Source organism: Scyliorhinus canicula, chromosome 18 (assembly GCF_902713615.1).
Source record: "Scyliorhinus canicula chromosome 18, sScyCan1.1, whole genome shotgun sequence".
NCBI classification, from domain to species: Eukaryota; Metazoa; Chordata; class Chondrichthyes; order Carcharhiniformes; family Scyliorhinidae; genus Scyliorhinus; species Scyliorhinus canicula.
In genome coordinates, this window is record NC_052163.1 from 117,389,601 (window position 1) to 117,407,261 (window position 17,661).

Below are 17,661 nucleotides of genomic sequence, written 5' to 3' on the forward strand. Positions count from 1 at the left end.
ACCAGTTGCAGCTGCAGTTGAAAGTACTATCATACATAGTACTATCATCATAGAACAGTACAGCACAGGACAGGCCCTTCGGCCCCCGATGTTGTGCCGAGCAATGATCACCCCACTCAAACCCACGTATCCACCCCATACCCGCAACCCAACAACTCCCCCCCCCCTCCTTAACCTCACTATTAGGACACTACGGGCAATTTAGCATGGCCAATCCACCTAACCCGCACATCTTTGGACTATGGGAGGAAACCGGAGCACCTGGAGGAAACCCACGCACACACGGGGAGGACGTGCAGACTCCACACAGACAGTGACCCAGCCGGGAATCGAACCTGGGACCCTGGAGCTGTGAAGCATTTGTGCTAACCACCATGCTACCCCAAGCAGCATTTACTCAGCAATAACCTCTCAAGCAGCATTTACTCAGCAATAACCTCTCGGACCCATCAGGGCCAATTGGCTCCTGACCACATTACAGCCTGATAATAATAATGATAATCTTTATTAGTGTCACGAGTAGGCTTACATTAACACTGCAATGAAGTTACTGTGAAAAGCCCCGAGTCACCATACACCGGCACCTGTTCGGGTACACAGAGGGAGAATTCAGAATGCCCAATTCACCCAACAAGCACGTGTTTCTGGACTGTGCATAGATATGAACAAAAGGGCTGAATGACTGCCCTCCATCATCAAGGCAGCACTTAACCACCTTCAACTGCTTCATCAATGACCTTCCCTCCATCACCAAGGTCAGCAGTGGGGAGGTTCGCTGATGATTACACAATATTCAGCACAATTCATGGCTCCTCAGATACTGAAGCAATCCAAGTCGTTACACAGCAAAACCTGGGCAACATTCAGTGGCAAGTAACACTGTTGCTACAAAGGTGCCAGGCAATGACCATCTCCTACAATGATGTGGAGATGCCGGCGTTGGACTGGGGTGAGCACAGTAAGAAGTCTTACAACACCAGGTTAAAGTCCAACAGGTTTGTTTCAAACACGAGCTTTCGGAGCACGGCTCCTTCTTCAGGTGAATGGAAAGGCTTGTTCCAGAAATGTTTATATAGACACAGTCAGAGATGCCCCGGAATGCAAGCACCTGCAGGCAATCAAATCATCAAAGATGCAGAGAGAGAGGTAACTCCAGGTTAAAGAGGTGTGAATTGTCCCAAGCCAGTTCAGTCGGTAGGCCTCTGCAAGTCCAGGCTTGTTGGTGGGGGCCGAATGTAATGCGACATGAATCCCAGATCCCGGTTGAGTCCGCATTCATGCGTGCGGAACTTAGCTATAAGTTTTTGCTCAGCAATTTTGCGTTGTCGCGTCTCCTGAAGGCCTCCTTGTAGAATGCTGACCCGGAGATCAGAGGCTGAATGTCCTTGACTGATGAAGTGTTCCCCAACTGGAAGGGAACAGTCCTGCCTGGAGGCCTTCAGGAGACGCGACAACGCAAAATTGCTGAGCAAAAACTTATAGCTAAGTTCCGCACGCATGAATGCGGACTCAACCGGGATCTGGGATTCATGTCGCATTACATTCGGCCCCCACCAACAAGCCTGGACTTGCAGAGGCCTACCGACTGAACTGGCTTGGGACAATTCACACCTCTTTAACCTGGAGTTACCTCTCTCTCTCTGCATCTTTGATGATTTGATTGCCTGCAGGTGCTCGCATTCCGGGGCATCTCTGACTGTGTCTATATAAACATTTCTGGAACAAGCCTTTCCATTCACCTGAAGAAGGAGCCGTGCTCCGAAAGCTCGTGTTTGAAACAAACCTGTTGGACTTTAACCTGGTGTTGTAAGACTTCTTACCATCTCCTACAAGAGATTTAAGAGACATTTAATGGCATTAGCAGTGCTGAATCCCCCACCTTCAACATCCTGGAGGCTACCATTAACACTGGGGGTGCAGCAATGGTGACCCTCGCTGTGTAACACTGGGGGTGCAGCAATGATGACCCTCACTGTAACACTGGGGGTGCAGCAATGGTGACCCTCACTGTAACACTGGGGGCGCAGCAATGGTGACCCTCACTGTAACACTGGGGGTGCAGCAATGGTGACCCTCACTGTAACACTGGGGGAGCAGCAATGGTGACCCTCACTGTAACGCTGGGGGTGCAGCAATGGTGACCCTCACTGTGTAACACTGGGGGTGCAGCAATGGTGACCCTCACTGTAACACTGGGGGTGCAGCAATGGTGACCCTCACTGTAACACTGGGGGTGCAGCAATGGTGACCCTCACTGTAACACTGGGGGTGCAGCATTGGTATCTCTCGCCGTGTTACATTGCGGGTGCTGTGCAAATAAACTGCCAGGAAAGAACCTTGCAGTACACAGGCTTCAATGTATTTTCTTCTAGCTCCACTGTGCTAGTTAAGGCAAACACCAGTACATCCATAGTTTAACAGTAGATTCCCGTTCACTGTGTATTGCACAAGCACACAATGCAACCTATACCAGGTGAATTGGGTTTATTTTGGCATTGAATCCTTGAGCGGCTTGGATGTTGTGGATTGAGACCAATTTTGACCTTCCCACTGTCCTCCCTGCAGCTTTTAAAATCCTCACGACCCCTCACCCTGGTCACACTGCTTATTTTGGTGATGTTTGCTCACGATACTCTGTGAATGTCAATCAATTGGACCAGCTATACAAATAATATGGCCACGAGAGGTTAGATTCTGATTCCCCAAAGCCAGGAGTGTGGCAGAATGCTATCCACTTGCCTGATTGAGTGAAAATCCAAAGCACCCCACTTAACTGGCACCCCATCCACCACTGATGCACAGTGGCAGTGTACCATACACAAGATGCACTGTGACACTTTGCCACACGTCCCTCAACACCACCTGGAAGGACAGTGCAGCAGACACGTAGGAACGCCACCTGCACGTTCCCCACCAAGCCACACCCCATCCTGACTTGGAACAAATAGTCACTTCTTCGCTGTCACTGGAGTCCTGGAACTCCCTTACAGCACTGTGGGTGTACCTACACCAAATGGATACAAGCGACTAAAGTTGGTTCCCACCATCCTGACAATATAATTAGACATGGGTAATAAATGCTGGCCTTGCCCGTGATGCCCACATCACATAAACATAAAGCAAATAAATAAAGCAGTGTGCCAGTGTCAGAATAGTTCAATTGTAAACAGCAAAGTACAGAAAGCTGTCGCAGTGTCAACTCTTGTCGACAACCTTGGTGACTCACAGGTGGCTTTGCTTTTTGCAAAGGGGAGTAAGGAGTCAAATGGTACTGGTCTAGCTACTCACACAATATAGGTCGCTTTGAACAGACCCAAATAAGCCTGCTTCCACAGCCTGCTGGAGCAGTACATCCCAGACTCTCACAACTGATTCGATCAGCCTAACCACCCCGGCCCACAAGACAACTCAAGGGTGGTAAACGTTCAGTGCAATGGATTTCTTTTCTTCACTTTTCCACGAGATTTATTTTTTGTGTGGCTCTGCTTTGCCAGCCATGAGCTTTTGCATAAACAAGATCCATCAAGTGTTTATGGTCGTAGCGCCAAAGTAAACAGTCAGCTTTAACGGGGATGGTTGTTGAAGAAGTTTGCTGTCTTGACACAACTGGAGATGTCAAGTACATTTAGCTGCAGTGGAGTCATGTTTTTCACATGGCATTTACTTAAAGGGGTGCAGGCAAAATTGCGATTGTAATCACACTTCCATCAAACACAACCAAACTATTATTGTTTCCTGAAAGACGCAAAAGCAAACACGATCACAATTAAGATCGCCCGAGTCATCTGCTATTTACATTCCAGAGTTGTTTCCCATATAGAGGCCTATTAATGAAAGGCCTCTGCACCATACTAGTCAGGTGTGTATAGAACATAGAACAGTACAGCACAGAACAGGCCCTTCGGCCCTCGATGTTGTGCCAAGCAATGATCACCCTACTTAAACCCACGTAACCCGTATACCCGTAACCCAACAATCCCCCCATTAACCTTACACTACGGGCAATTTTTAGCATGGCCAATCCACCTAACCCGCACATCTTTGGACTGTGGGAGGAAACCGGAGCACCCACAGGAAACCCACGCACACACGGGGAGGACGTGCAGACTCCACACAGACAGTGACCCAACTTACCATGCAGGAGTTTAATATTTCAAGTGACCCAGATCAGCTGATTCTAGCAGTGGTGAGCAGCCAGGAAGAGGGTTCCAGAGCCCTGGTTGTTTGCTACTTGTGTCCCAGTGAAGACTCTGAATCCTTCACTTACTCACAACCCTATATAAATGTTTCCACATGAATGAGTGGGCCTAGCATCTTAGGCTTTTGGATGGAGACTCCCTTGTCTGAACAGGCTCAGCACAGGTGTGTGATGGGCGGGAGCTGTACAGACACACCTCAGTTTGTGCGATTAGGCACATTTTAGAAAGAAAAATTCCAGATTGGCCCATCCATCAAGCAGTCAAACTGGTTTCCAGGGAAGGCCGCTGACACATTTACAAGTCAATCGAAAAGCCAGCTGTGCAGTTGAAAAGTCAGCTGTACACAGCACACAGTTTCTTCCGCCAACACCTCCCCAACCGGTCATTAAAAGGCACCAACTCAGTCTATACCCTCTACCCTCAGCAATCCTACCCAGCTATTCAACCATGGGGCAGGGGTGGCAGCACCCACACTGAAGAGCGAGCAGTCACTTCCTGCTTCAAGGGTTCTGAGCTTCAAATGCTTCCATGTTCACAACCCTGCTAGCCATATGCCCCAACTCCCAACCTTTTCACCACTGAAAATCTTCCATCAGAGCACAGCCCTGGCGGTAGTCAGACCAACAGTGTGGAGCACTTCAGTTCCAATCTGCTCCACTTTTAATATATCTCTTTAATTTCATCCATTGTATTTGCAGCTGCTTCCCCCATCATTCATTTGTACACACCTCACACACTCTTCTCCTCCATTAGTGCACATTCTTTTGTGCTTTCTGTAATATCCATTATCTGGTGATTTTTAAAAAAATAATTGAAATCGCTTAGCCTGGATTCAAGTCCCATGTCAGGGCTTCATGACAATGGAATGTGTATTCACAACGTAACCAAACAAGTTCATTATTGGCCTGCAGATCCATCCAGTAGACCCACGAGCAGGCAGCAAGAGTGGCAGTGTTTCCTGGTGCAGACCAGTTCAGTACTTTGCCAAGCATCATACATAGAAAATAGGAGGCCATTCGGCCCTTTGAAACTGCTCCGCCACTCATTCTGATCATCAAGTTCAAAATCCTGACCCCACATTTCCCCCAAATCCCTTTAGCTCCAAGAGCTGTATCTAATTCCTTCTTGAAATTACACAATGTTTTCGCCTCAACTACTTTGTGTAGTAGTGAATTCCACAGATTCACCACTCTCTGGGTGAAGAAATATCTCCACACCACAGTCCCAAAAGATATACCCTGCATCCTCAAACCATGACCCCCTAGTTCTGGACTCACCCACCATCGGGAACATTTTTTCTGAATCTACTCGGTCTAACCCTGTTAGAATTTTATAAGTTTCTGAGATCCCCTCTCACTCTTCTAAATTCTAATGAACATAATCCTTACCAACGTAGTCACTCCACGTATGACAGTCCCACCATCCCAGGAATCAACCTGATAAACCTTCACTGCACTCTCTCCACAGCAAGAACATCCTCCCTCAGATAAGGACACCAAAACTGCACACAATACTCCAGGTGTGGCCTCACCAATGCCCCATACAAATGTAATAAAACATCCCTATTCCTATATTCAAATCCTCTCGCTATGAAGGCCAACACACTATTTGCCTTCTTTACTGCCTGCTGTACCTGTGCGCTGGCTTTAGCCACTGATGCACAAGGACACCAAGGTCTCGCTGTGTATCCAGCTCTCAATTTACAACCATCCAAATGATAATCTGCATTCCTATTTTTGCTACCAAAGCAGATAATCTCACATTTATCCACATTATACCGCGTCTGCCCACTCAGCTTGTCCAAATCCCACTGATGCATCTCTGCATCCTTCTCCCCACCCGACTTTGTATCATCTGCAAATTTGGAAATATTACATTTAGTTCCCTGGGCCAAATCATTGATATATAATGTGAACAGTTGGGGCCCCAGCACAGATCCCTGCAGTACCCCACTAGTCACTGCCTGCCAATCGGGGGAAAAAAAACATTTATTTCAATTTGGCAGACAGCTTCCTGTCTGCTAACCAGCTTTCTATCCATCTCAAGATACTACCCGCAATTCCATGCACTTTAACTTTACATAGTAATCGTCAATCCAATGGATGCACACTACCGCCAAGCCCTCTCCAAGCCTGGTACCTGAAGCAGGAGGAGCCTTCAGCTAAAGAAAAAAAACTGCAGATGCGAGAAATGCAGAAATGTCTGAAAGAACGGTCGTGTTTAACATCGGTGACGGGAACGTGTCTGTGCTCGCTGCAGATGCTAAATTGCAATGTTTTCACAGATTCTTTGTTTATATTTCAGATTTCCAAAACATGAAGCCTTCCTTTTTAGGCTTAATGCAGGGGAAACCTTTGTACTTACGAATGTAAAAAACACAGCTGGAATGGAGGTTATTGGTGGCAGCTCAGTAATAGCGTTCTCACGTCCAACTTAGAAGGCCAAAAGACCAGGTCCCACCATAAGATTCAAGCACATAATCCAGGCTGATACTCCAGCCTGATGTCCTTTCTAGATTTGCTTTCTCTTGTGTGCAGCTTATACATTTCAATGTTGCACACCTTTAATTTCAGGACAGCTGTGCAGGCATGGCATCTTAAATAGGGCAACTTGTAAACAGCCTGTGCAGAACCCTCCGCATGCGGCTGAAGGGAAACATTGGCGTAGAGGCAGAGCAAACATACAGGAATAAACCGGAAACATGCCTAGTTTGGGTGGATGTGAAGGCTCCTGTCGCACCATTTGAAGAGTAGCACAATGTCCTTCCAAAGCCTTGGCCAACATTTTCTCCTCACCCAGCACCGATAGCAGCTTAACTGGCCACCTCATTTGGAAAATAATATTTGAAGGGGAATTTGAGATACATAGCAGATATGAGCAGGAGGAGGCCTTTTGGCCCTTCGAGCCTACTCCACCATTCATCACAATCATGGCTGATCGTCCAACTCAAAAGCCTAATCCTGCTTTCTCCCCATAACCTTATATCCAGCCACCTCTTGAATATATTCAAAGTTTTAGCATCAACTACTTCCTGTGGTAATGAATTCCACAGGCTCACCACTGTTTGTGTGAAGAAATGTCTCCTTATTTCTGTCCAAAATGGTTTATCCTGAATCCTCAGACTGTGACCCCTGCTTCTGGACACCCACCATTGGTAACATCTTCCCTGCATCTACCCAGTCTAGTCCTGTTAGAATTTTATACGTCTCTATGAGATCCCCCCCTCATTCTTCTGAACTCCAGCGAGAACAATCCCAACCTAGTCAATCTCTCCTCATACGTCAGACCCGCCATCCCTGGAATCAGTCTGGTAAGCCTTCGCTGCGCTCCCTCAAGAGCAAGAACATCCTTCCTCAGAGAAGGAGACCAAAACTGCCCACAATACTCCCAAGTGTGGCCTTACCAAGGCCCTGTACAATTGCAGAAACACATCCCTGCTTCTATACTCGAAACCTCTTGCAATGAAGGCCAACATACCATTAGCCTTCTTTACCGCCTGCTGCACCTGCATGCTTACCTTCAGCGACTGGTGCACAAGGATACCCAGGTTCCACTGCACGCTCCCCTCTCCCAATTTGCAACCATTCAGGTAGTAATCTGCCTTCCTGTTTTTGCTTCCAAAATGAATAATCTCACACTTATCCAAATTATACAGCATCTGCCATTGGTTTGCCCACTCGCCCAACCCGTCCAGAACTTGCTGTAGGATCCCTGCACCCCCGTCACAATTCACCCTCCCTAAGCACAGACACAAGATAGAGGGGAGTATATCGTGGCTTGGAAGGAATGGGTACTTTGGGTTCCCACAGCTCTCCTACCAGCGGGAAAATCTTCCTTGCCTCATGTCTGGGTCTGCTGTAGACAAGTTGATTGGCATAATTAGTCAACAACTCCATTATCACTGTATCATGCAGCTAGGTGAAAGATGCAGCTGGCCCTTGGTCTTGCTTTGTCCAGCTATTCCTATCTTACGAACGGCACGGTGGCGCAGTGGTTAGCACAGCTGCCTCTCGGCGCCAAGGACCCGGGTTCGATCTCAGCCCCGGGTCACTGTCCATGTGGGATTTGCACATCCTACCTGTATCTGCATGGGTCTCACCCCCACAATCCAAAGATGTGCAGTTTGGGTGGATTGGCCACACTAAATTGTCCCTTAAGGGAAAAAAAATGAATTGGGTACTCTTTAATTTATTAAAAAGCTGTTCCTATCTCATTGCGTTTTTAGACGTTGTTGGGAACAAAATGGCTGCTACACTCACTCCCATGACAGCGACTGCAATATTACCATCACTGTGTGTGAAGTGCTGAGAATTTCCGATAGCTGGTTGAAGATTCTATGCAAGTCAAAACTTTCTTTACCCAGATTCTAGGGGCTCTGTTCCCTGCAGTTTGTACCAGTTACAGGGGCAAGACAGGCAGTGAAATTTGTGCTGTCAACAGACTTGTTGACCCAGACTGCAGCACCACAACAGACATGATAGGAAACGAGCTGCACTTGGAAACTCTCCCCTCCACACCCAGAAGTGAAGCATTCAGCAAACTGCACAGATTTCCAAGCAGGGCTATTCCGTGATGTGCAGACAACCCAGTAGAACCTGCCTCTCCCCTGGTCTCTTCAGCCAGCAGCAGAAGTGCAACATATGTAATGTTCTATATGAAGCTACCCCCATGCCTGACAAGATTTGATTTGTTGCGTTTGCATCACCTTACACAGGTGGAAGGATGCCAGCGATAGGGATCGCAAGTTCCAGATCAATGCTGTTCCTTTCAGCTGTACTGGTTTCGAACTAAATCTTGCCTCAGCCTCTTGAAAACAGTAGCAGCTCTCTCATCCCTTAAGCTGCTTTTATGCTGCAGCAGGATTCTTCCAGCATTGCCAGCTGACAAGTCACAAATCTCACTGTCCCCTTTCACCCCTATTAAAGCTGGAAAGAACTGCTCTTCTCCGCTTCCTTCAAGCCATTCACAGCACATGTGTACCTAGATCAAGAGTACCTGCTGCTATTGAATCATGGAGTATCACAGCCAAGATTACACACACACACACACACACAACGTTACATAGGAGTAGCCAGCGTCTATTAACAACTTGCATTATCTATTTATTGAGCATAGAACATTTTTTTTAAAATAAATTTAGATTACCCAATTATTTTTCCCAATTAAGGGGCAATTTAGCGTGGCCAATCCACCTACTCAGCACATTTTTAGGTTGTGGGGGCGAAACCCACGCAGACACGGGGAGAATGTGCAAACTCCACACAGACAGTGACCCAGAGCCGGGATCGAACCTGGGACCTCAGCGCCGTGAGGAGGTTGTGCTAACCACTAGGCCACCGTGCTGCCCTTTGAGCATAGAACATGCCTAAGCACTTCAGGGGCCATACTAAAACACGACCTACTGTAAGTGTGAGATATACACCAGCAATGCTCACTGATAACAACGTAGGACCACCAAAGTAAAACTAACACATTGTATTGAAGGAAAAGGCAGGAAAACAAAAAGGCAAAATATTGAAAGCGCAGAAGCAAAGGTCCTGTCAAGATATTGAAAAATTCCTGAAAGGAAGTCGCCTGACACATTGCTTTTTGAGTCAGTGGCTAGCACTGACTCCCACAGTCCAAAGATGTGCAGGTTAGGTGGATTGGCTATGCTAAATTGCCCTGAGTGTCCAAAAAGGTTAGGTGGGGTTACAGGGATAGGGTGGAGGTGTGAGCTTAGATAGGGTGCTCTTTCAAAGGGCCGGTGCAGACTCGATGGGCCGAATGGATTCCTTCTGCACTGTAAATTCTATCAAATCTATGATCTAGCACTCCTTTCTGAGTCAGAGGAAGTTGTGGGTTCGAGTCCGGAGCACAGAAATTTAGGCGATCCCTTCCAGCTCAGTTCTGAGGGATACTGCATTGTCAGAGGTGCTAGCTTTAAGATAAGACATTAAACTAAGGCTCCAACTACTCTCTCAGGAATTTGTGAATCCCACACCACTATTTTGACGAATAGGAAGTGTTTCCCCATGTGTCCTGGCAACACAACCAACACCCAGTCATTGTCACCTTGCAGTTTGTGGGAGCCTGATGTACATAAATTGGCTGCTTGTGTTTCCTACATTACAACAGTGGCTACACTTCCCAGTGGCTACACTTTGAAGTATCTCATTGTCATCAAGGCACTTTGAGACTTGCATTGGTATAGCACCTTCCACAAATCGAAAATGTCTTACAGCCAATTAAGTCCTTTTTGAAGAATAGTCCCTTTTTTTATTCTTTAATTTGTTCTCATTGCCCTTGAAGGGAACAGAGGGACGTGTTATACCATTGCAGAGGGCAGTTAAGAGTCAACCATGTTGCTGTGGGTCTGGAGTCACGTGTAGGCCAGACCCAAGGATAGCAGATTGCCTTCCCTAAAGGATATTAGTTACAAGAATCTTTAATAGTCGTCACGGTCACCATTACCTGCAGGAGCGCCGAGTGGATGATCCATCTCAGTCTCCTCCGGAGCTCCCCAGCATCACAGATACTAGTCTTCAGCTAATTTGATCACTCCACGTGATATCAAGAAATGGCTGAAGGCTGCAAAGGCCATGGGCCTTGTTAACGGTCCAGCAAGAGTGCTGAAGGCCTGTTTTCCAGAACTTGCTGTGCCCCTAGCCAAGCTGCGACACTGCCATCTACCCGGCAATGTGGAAAATTGTCCAGTGACGTCTCGAAGACAGAACAAATCCAAACCGGCCAATTACCATCTCATCAATCCACCCTCGATCATAATGGAAGGTGCCGTCGACAGTGCTATCAAGCTGCACTTACTCAGCAATAACCCGATCACTGATGCTCAGTTTGGCTTCCACCAGGGCCACTCAGCTCCTGACCTCATTACAGCTTTGGCCCAGACATGGAACAAAGAGCTGACCTCCAGATGTGAGGGGGATTGTCATTAACTGGCATTTGACCGAGTGTGACGTCAAGGAGCTCACGCCAAACAGGTGTCAATGGAAATCAGGGGAAACTCTCCACTCGTTTGAGTCAAACCTAGCTTAAAGGAAGATTGGCCGAGATTGTTGGACGTCAATCATCTCTATCCCAGGATATTAGTACAGGAGTTCCCCCCGCCCTATTCCCAAAGATCTTCAGCTGCTTTATCAATGATCTCCCCTCCATCATAAAGGTCAGAAGTGGAGACGTTTGCTAAGAATTACACAATCTTCACCACCATTCGCGGTTCCACAGGTACTGAAGAAATCCATATCCATATGCAGCAAGGCATGGACAGGTTCCAGGCTTGGGGTGCCAGGTACCAATCGCCAACAAGAGAGGATCTAGCTACTTCCCCTTGACATTCAATAGCATTACCAATTCTGAATATCCCACCATCGACATCCTGGGGATTTACAAATGGCCACAAACTGAACTGGACTAACCATATAAATATTGTGGCTACAAGAGCAGGTCAGAGGCTCAGGATCCTGCAGTGAGTAATTCACCTCCTGACGACCATCCACAAGGCACAAGGCAGGTGCGGTGGAACACTCCCCACTTGCCCAGGTGAGTGTAGCTCCAAAAGCACTCAGCAATCACAGCATCATAGAAAGTTTAAAGCACAGAAAGAGGCAATTGGCTGGCATGGTGGCGCAGTGGTTAGCACCATGCCTCACAGCGCTGAGGACACGGGTTCAATCCCGGCCCTGGGTCACTGTCAGTATGGTGTTTGCATATTTTCCTTGTGTCTGCGTGGGATTCCCCCCACAACCCAAAGATGTGCAGGGTAGGTGCATTAGCCGCACTAAATTGCCCCTTAATTGGAAAAAAATGAATCGTGTACTCTAATTTTTTTTTTTAATTTTTAAAAGGCATTTGGCAAGGCAGCACGGTGGCACAGTGGGTTAGCCCTGCAGCCTCACGGCACCGAGGTTCCAGGTTCAATCCCGGCTCTGGGTCACTGCCCGTGTGGAGTTTGCAGATTAGGACATAGAACATAGAACGATACAGCGCAGTACAGGCCCTTCGGCCCTCAATGTTGCACCGACATGGAAAATAAACTAAAGGCCATCTAACCTACACTATGCCCTTATCATCCATATGCTTATCCAATAAACTTTTAAATGCCCTCAATGTTGGCGAGTTCACTACTGTTGCAGGTAGGGCATTCCACGGCCTCACCAATCTTTGCGTAAAAAACCCACCTCTGACCTCTGTCCTATATCTATTACCCCTCAATTTAAGGCTATGTCCCCTCGTGCTAGCCACCTCCATCCGCGGGAGAAGGCTCTCGCTGTCCACCCTATCTAACCCTCTGATCATTTTGTATGCCTCTATTAGGTCACCTCTTAACCTTCTTAAAGGTTACACATTCTCCCCGTGTTTGCGTGGGTTTTGGCCCCACAATCCAAAGATGTGCAGGGTCGGTGGATTGGCCACGCTGAATTGCCCCTTAATTGGATACTTTAAATTTATTTTTAAGAAAGGCATTTGGCTCAGCCTAATCCCTCTGTCCAGCATTTGGCCCACAGCCCTGCAGGTCACGGCACTTGAGCTGCCCATCCAGACACCTTTAAAATGGGTCGAAGGCTTCTGCGTCCACCACCCTTTCAGGCAGAGAGTTCCAGACTCCCGCAATCCTCCAGGTGTAAATGCTGTTTCTCGTCTCCCCTCTAATCCTTTTGCTAAACACCAAATCTGCGCCCCTCCCAGTCACTGACCTCTCTGCTGATGCAAACAGGCCTTTCCCATCCACTTTTTCCAAGCCCTCACAATTTTGCCCATCTCCATCAAATCTCCCCTCAGCCACCTTCCCATTGCTGCAATTTTCCAGGCCTGGTGACATCCTTGCAAATCTCCTCGGTACCCTCCCCAATGCAGTTACATCCTTTCTGTGATGAGGTGACCAGAACTGCACCCAGCACTGGAGTTGTGGCCGAACTGGTGTTTTATATGGTTCCAGCATAACTTCCCTGCTCTTCTATTCCAAATCAATGAAAAGGATTCCAAATGCCACCTTTTCAACCTGGCCTGCTACCTTCAGGGACCTGTGGACATTCAGTCCAAGCTCCTTCATCTCCTCTGCACCTCCTGGTAACTTCTGTCATGGGCCAGGGTGTAGAGAACCCCAAAGTGTATCATGGAGTTCAACTGACCCACAACTTTGAATAGATTGTGGTATGGGGAGCACACGACCCACTCTACAGGTGTGGTAGAGCAGAAATGGAAAAGTGTTTTTCTTTTTTAAACAAAACAATGTTTATTCTATGAACTCAAGTTAACCTTTTTAAAACATAGTGAACATCTTAGCAACCATTAATTCAAATACAACCCCCAAAGACTACAGCACTAAGTAATCCTTCAAACTTCCCAAACAACATCCAGAAGACAAAAGAAACACCTTTTAACGGAAGTACTTTAGGTTTACATTCACTACGGTGAACATTTATAATTCTGAATTCACCAAATGATCAAGAGATAGTCTTTTCATGGCAGAGAGATCAAAAGTACACCTGTTCTGTCTGGCTTCAGCTCCAACACTGAAAACAAAACTAAAACACACCCTGCAGCAAACAACCTAAAACAAAAGTTAATTGACTGACAGCCCAGCTCCACCCACACTCTGACATCACTGCAGTAATATGAGTAGCCAAACATTTCTTAAAGCGACATTCTCATGACACTTCCCATTTATTGTTTAATCCTTTGCCTTGTTTAACCTCCTGAAATCCCTCACTGCACAATCTCAGGGCTGAATTCCTATTTGCACTGTTCTGCCCACCTGACCAGTCCAATGATATCTTCCTGCAGTCCACAGCAATCCTCCTCGCTATCTACCGCACAGCTAATTTTTGTGTTGTTTGCAAATTTCTTGATCATTCCCCCTACATTTACATCCAAATCATTAATATATACCACAGAAAGCAGAGAATCTCATTTAGAGCCCTGTAGAACCCCACTGGAAACAAACTTCCAGTCACAAAGACACCCAACCCTTTGTTTCCTGCCACTGTGCCAATTTGGTATCCAGCTCGCTACATTCCCCAGGATCCCACGGGCTTTTATTTAAACAGGTTTCTCATGTGGAACCTTGCCAAAAGCCTTGCTAAAAATCTATGCAGACCAAATCAGCTGCACTACTCTCATCAACCCCCCTTGTTACTTCTTCAAACATTTTCAAATTTATGTTCCCTGAACAAATCCGTGCCGACTCTCCTTGATTAATCTATGCTTTTAAGGGTTGTTTACCCTGTCCCTCAAGAATTGACTCCAATACTTTGACCACTACGGAGATCAGACTGACCGGCTGATTATTTGGTCAATCCCTCACTCTTTTTTTAAACAAAGGTACAACATTGGCAGACCTCAAATCCTCCAACACCTCACCTGTATCCAGCTAAGATTGGAAAAATGGTGGTCAGACCATCTGCAATTACCTCCCTGGCTTCTTTCAACAGCCTGCGCCACACTTCTTTTGGCCCTGGTGATTCTTAGAAGCTCGACACCATCCAGACCAAAGCAGCCCATTTGATTTCCATCCCATGCACCGCCTCCAATGCTCATACCCTCCATCGCTGATGCACAGTAGCAGGACAATGTACCATCTATAAGATACATGGCAATAACTTACCAAGGCTCCTCTAACAGCACCTTTAAAATGCAACTTCTATCAGACCCCCCCTGACTTTTACCAGCTAGAGGGGCATGGGCAGCACATGCAAGGGAACACCACCACCTGCAAGCTCCCTCCAAGCCACAAACCAGGCTGACTTAGAGCTAGTATCGTCATTCCTTCACTGTTGCTGTGAATGGTGACAGTGGTTAGCACTGCTGCATCACAGCATCAGGGACCCAGGTTCGATGACTGTGGAGTTTGCACGTTCTCCCAGTGTCTGCACGAGTTTCCTCCAGGTGCTCCATTTTCCTCCCACAATCCAAAAAGGCAGCAGTTAGATGTATTAGCCATGATAAATTTCCCCTTAGTGTCCAACGGTTAGGTGGGGTTACGGAGAAAGAGCACTAGGTAGTACATTCTTTTAGTGAGTCGGTGCAGACTCGGTGGACCAAATGGCCTCTTTCTGCACTTAAGGAATTCTATTTTTAAAAACCCTGGAACTGCCTTCCTAACAGCGTTGTGGGCATACCAACACCACAGACTGCAGCAGTTCAAGGCAGCAGCTCATCATCTCCTTCTGAAGGGCAGTGAGGGATGTGCAATTGAAATGCTGGCTTAGCCAGCATCCATACCCCGTGAAAGAATAAAAACACAGCAACCAATTTTCATAGATTTCCACAGTAAAAGTTGCCATAGACCCAGATGGCCATAGGCTGCTTTCCCCTTTGAGGGGGAGAGCTGACTGGTGGTGATTTAACCTGAGATCACCACACCTCAGACAAGGGGCAAGGTTGAGACGGCAGGGCCTTCATGAACAATCTCAGCAGGTACAGGAATTGAGCCCACACTCTCTATGCATCACAAACTAACTGTCCAGCCAAGTGAGCCAAACCAGCCCCCGGCCTCCTATAAACAGCAACGTGATAACTGACCAGACATATTGTCCCAGTACACTGGGACTACGCTCCTGTTGTTTCCAAAGTCAAGGAGCTATTACAGCTACCAGGGAGCACAAGTCATGACTTCAATCTAATCTGTGACCAGAAAATGGGCAACACTGACACTACAGAAGTCCCTCATTAATGCCCCAGAGTGCTGTCTGTGGAAGGGGGGGGGGGGGGGGGTCAAAAAGCACAGCTTTCTGACAAGCAGTGCCCACCAAGCCACAGAGGTTGAGAAAGGCAATATATCAATGCAGGCAGGTTCTGTCAAGGGGGTGTTTGTGATGTGGAGCAGACTGCACCCTAGCTACATCTGAACCTGCCCATCCCCACCAGAGGTTGTGAAAGGTGATATAGAAATGTAGACAGATTCTTTTAAGAGGATGTTTGTGATTTGGAACAGACTGCACCCTGGGAATGTCTGAACCTGTCCCTCTCTCCCCCCCCCCCCAACTGAGGTTGAGAAAGGTGATATATAAATGCAGACAGGTTGTGTTGAGGGGGTTGTTTGTGATGTGGAGCAGACTGCACCCTGGCCACATCTCTGAACCTGTCCCCCACCCACAGAGGCAGTGAGAGCTGCCCCTCCATCCGGGGTGGGGACCACAAACAGAGTTGCACCCACCGCCCCTTGAGGCGGAACCAAGCGGCCCGGCTGAAGCGGCAGTCGGCGCTCTGGATCCTGCCCACTCCTCCCTACCCAGGGCCAAGCCTCAGCGGGCGGGCAGCTAGCGCCGCCCTTTCCCTTCTCCTTACCTGGGCGGGCGGCGGCCTGAGGCCCGGGACAGCAGAATGGGACGGTGTGTGTCTCTCTCTCTCGCCCCCGCGCTCGGCGCCTCCAACAGCAGATCCGGATCCGGCCCCAGGGGATTGTGGGAGCCGTCGCTCATCTGCATGCAATCTGCATATCACAACATTCCATCGCCTCAGCACTTAAAGGGGCAGTCCACCAGGAAGTGGCAGGGAGGATTTAAAGGGGAAGGCAATTGAGAAGGCAAAAGGAATGTTTAATTCTGCACTCTAAGGATTCATTTAAGGAAAGTCTGCTGATTTATTTAATTGTCGTGACCATCAACTAAAACCAGGAGCATGTGGTGCAGTGGTTAGCGCTGGGACTGCGGTGCTGAGGACCCGGGTTCGAATCCCAACCCTGGGTCACTGCCCTTGTGGAGTTTGTGCATTCTCCCCATGTCTACATGGGTTTCACCCCCACAACCCAAAGATGTGCAGGTTAGGTGGATTGGCCACACTAAATTGCCCCTTAATTGGTAAAAAAAAATTTGGGTACTCTAAATTTCAAAAAAAATAAAACCAGGCGCAGGAGTGGGGCCATTCGGCACTTCGAGCCTGCTCTGCCATTCAATAAGTGTGGTAGACCACTGTTACACCTGTATTAGGTGATGTAAGGTAGGACCTGTATTACAGGTTCGCCGGTAGCCCCTGCGTGCTGGCTCCGCCCAGGAAGAGGAGTATAAATATACGTGTCCTCTATTCAGCAGCCATTTCGCCAGCTGCTGTAGGAGGCCACGCATCTTACTGCAATAAAGCCACAGTTGTACCCAATCTGAGTCTTTGTACAATTGATCGTGCATCAATTTATTGCAGTAAGATTTTCTACAAGATGGACCTCCGAATCAAACCAGATCGCCTGCAGCTGGATCTGCAATCGGCCGACGCCAGAAGATACTTTAATCACTGGCTAGCTTGCTTCGAGGCTTACATAAACTCGATGACCAACACACCGACGGAGGCTCAGAAGATACAGATCCTGTACTCAAGATTGAGCTCCAGCGTGTTTCCGCTGATCCAGGACTCCCCGACTTACGCGGGCACCATGCACTCCTCAAAGAGAACTACGCGCAGAAAGCGAACTCGCTCTTCACCAGGCTCGTACTCGCCACTCGCTCTCAACTCCCTGGTGAGTCCATTGAAG

General features: G+C 47.8%; 1 protein-coding gene across 6 annotated transcripts in view; it reads right to left on the minus strand.

The window, feature by feature from the left end:
• LOC119953186 (rho guanine nucleotide exchange factor 18-like) overlaps positions 1 to 17,661 on the minus strand; it is a 257,696-nt gene that overhangs the window by 66,706 nt on the left and 173,329 nt on the right. The window lies entirely within an intron of this gene.